The 2883-nt window shown below is 39.7% G+C and overlaps 1 pseudogene; it reads right to left on the bottom strand.

Moving 5' to 3' along the window:
- Nucleotides 1-1022: 1022 nt before the first annotated feature.
- Nucleotides 1023-2077, bottom strand: LOC101725308 (transcription factor Dp-2-like; annotated as a pseudogene).
- Nucleotides 2078-2883: the final 806 nt, after the last annotated feature.

The raw sequence follows: 2883 nt of genomic DNA on the forward strand, positions 1-2883 counted from the left end.
AATAAACAAAATTGACAAACCCTTAGCCAACCTTACCAGGAAAAGGAAAGAGAAGCCCCAAATCCATGCAATCAGGAATGAAAAGGATGAAATTACAATGGAACCAGCAGAAATCCAGAGCATCATCAGTACCTACTTCAAGAACCTATATGCCAATAAGATGGAAAACACAGAAGAAATGGACAGATTCCTAGATAAGTATGAATTACCAAAGTTCAATGAAGAAGACCTAAAAATTCTAAATGACCCAATATCAATCAATGAAATTGAAAATATAATTAAAAACTTACCAACTAGGAAAAGCCCAGGTCCTGATGGCTTCACTGCTGAATTCTAAAAAGACATTTAGAAAGGAACTACTGCCACTGCTGTTTAAACTCTTCAATGAAATTAAAAGGGAAGCAATCCTCCCAAATTCATTCCTGGAAGCAAGCATCACCTTGATCCCCAAAGCAGAGAATGACCCAACCGAAAAGGAGAACTATAGGCCAATCTCACTAAAGAACATAGATGCAAAAATCCTTAATGAGATACTGGCAAATAGAATGCAGAAGATCATCAAGAAGATCATACACCCTGACCAAGTGGGATTCATCCCAGGGATGCAGGGATGGTTCGACATATGCAAATCAATCAATGTAATACACTATATCAATAGAGCCAAGGACAAAAACTATATGATCAACTCGATAGATGCAGCTAAAGCATTTGACAAAATCCAACACACATTTATGATTAAAAAAAAACCTATAAAAAATTGGAATAGATGGTCTCTACCTCAATTTGATAAAAGCCATCTAGGAAAAACCAACAGCCAATATCATACTAAATGGTCAAAAACTGAAATCCTTCACACTAAAGTCAGGAACAAGACAAGGATGTCCACTATCACCACTCCTGTTCAATAGACTTTTGGAAACATTAGCCACGGGAATTAGATAAGACAAAGAAATAAAAGGAATAAAGATAGGAAATGAAGAAGTCAAATTGTCATTTTTTTTATTGAAACGTGCCTTTTGTCTTTATCTTGGAGAGGAGGAATCATCCTCATCATCTTCCTCGTCTTCACCATTGAAGGAGCAGGAGATCTCACCTCAGGACTCAGAGCAGTGAGAGGCCGCACTGCTGGACTGGTGACTGTTTGGGGCAAGGAACTGCCCGGTTGCTAAGGCCACTTCAGCTTCCAAGCATAACCCTTGGTTTACACTTGATTGGGGTAAGGTTGCACCCGTGGTCAAGTCTAAATTTGATGCTGCTTGGGCAGAGTTCAAAAGTAGTCCTTGATTTAACCAAGAAGGTCCTGTGGAGATATCTGTGATGTAACTTTCTAAAGCCTTTGGCACCACCAATTTAGCCAGTTTCAGGTCCTCCGGAGAGTATTTGCCTGACTCCAGGCCAAAGGACATCCCCATCCCTTTCAGTACTTCTATGTCATCGTGAATCTCAAAGGTGTTGTCAAAATTAAAAAGATATTCAAACTAGGGCCAGGGATTTAGCTCAGTGGTTTCACCACCTGCCTTGCAAGCACAAGGACTCGACTTCGATCCCCGGTGCCAAAAAAAAAAAAAAAAAGATATTCAAACTTATCACTGGAGATGCTGCAATCTATCACCATCTTTCTGCTGATATTGATGATTATAAATGGCAGCTGAATGGTGGAGTTGAGCGCTGGGGGGCCCTGGTTTTGCTGTTCATTTTGTGGATTTCTCCGTACCAGGTTTTTGAAAGCAATTTGCTGTAGGAGAAGTTCTTGCAGCTGGGCCCACTTCTGCTTTATCCATTCTATCCACCTCTGCTTCTCTATCTCCAGATTTTGACATTCCCGAGCAGAATTGGTAGGCAGACCAATCCACTTGCTTTCTTTTTTTTCCTTTGACATTATCTTCATTGCCATTAGCACATTTAAAGCATCATAAACTCTTCTCCTAATGTTCTTCTGATCATAAGCCTGTGAATCAGCTGCCAAATGATTATTTGAATTGGTGAACTGTGATACCAGTTCATCAGCTACTTCATTATATGATGTTGTACCTTTCCACTGAACTTTTTCACACACTTTCATTGAAAAATGTCTCAATCTTTTTTCATTTTTATCTCCTTTTTTGCTTCACTTACGTTCTGAAAAATCAGATTCTATAAATTCCCTAGCCCATTTTCTATCACCAGGAACCCACCTAGTTCCTTCTGCTATGTGTGGCTGAGTGACCACTGCTGGTGCAGGAGTATATGGGCGGCCGATCAGAACACTTCCTGAACTGGTGAGTCTCTGTGGTGTGCTTATAATTGTTCCAGAGAGTAAGTCTGAGGCTAAACATCAGCAGATATCAGTTTGATGAGGGTTACCTTTCTGCTTTCCAGATGGTGCCTTCTTGCTGTGCCCTCCCAGGACTGAGGAAAACTGTCATTATTTGCAGATGACATGATACTCTATAGAGAAGACCCCAAGAACTCCACCAAAAGTCTTCTAGGCTTAATAACCAAATTCAATAAAGTAGCTGGATACAAGGTCAACACACAAAAATCAATAGCTTTCCTCTACACAAACAACAGACTCACTGAGAGAGACATAGGGCAAATAATTTCTTTCACAATAGCATCCAAAAAACTGAAATACCTAGGAATCAACCTAACAAAAGAAATCAAACACTTCTTCTCTGAAAACTATAGCACTCTGAACAGAGAAATTGAAGATGATATCAGAAAATGGACAGACATCATCACCTGCTCCTGGGTAGGAAGGATTAATATAGTGAAAATGGCCATACTTCCAAAACTGCTATATAGATTCAATGCAATCCCAATTGAAATCCCAGCAACATACTTCACGGACCTTAAGAAAACAATCCAAAAATTCATTTGGAACAAGAAGAGACCTAGAATAGC

The sequence above is a fragment of the Heterocephalus glaber genome, unplaced genomic scaffold (assembly GCF_053883595.1).
Source record: "Heterocephalus glaber isolate CG9 unplaced genomic scaffold, H.glaber_assembly_v1.0 deba00001195, whole genome shotgun sequence".
NCBI lineage: Eukaryota > Metazoa > Chordata > Mammalia > Rodentia > Bathyergidae > Heterocephalus > Heterocephalus glaber.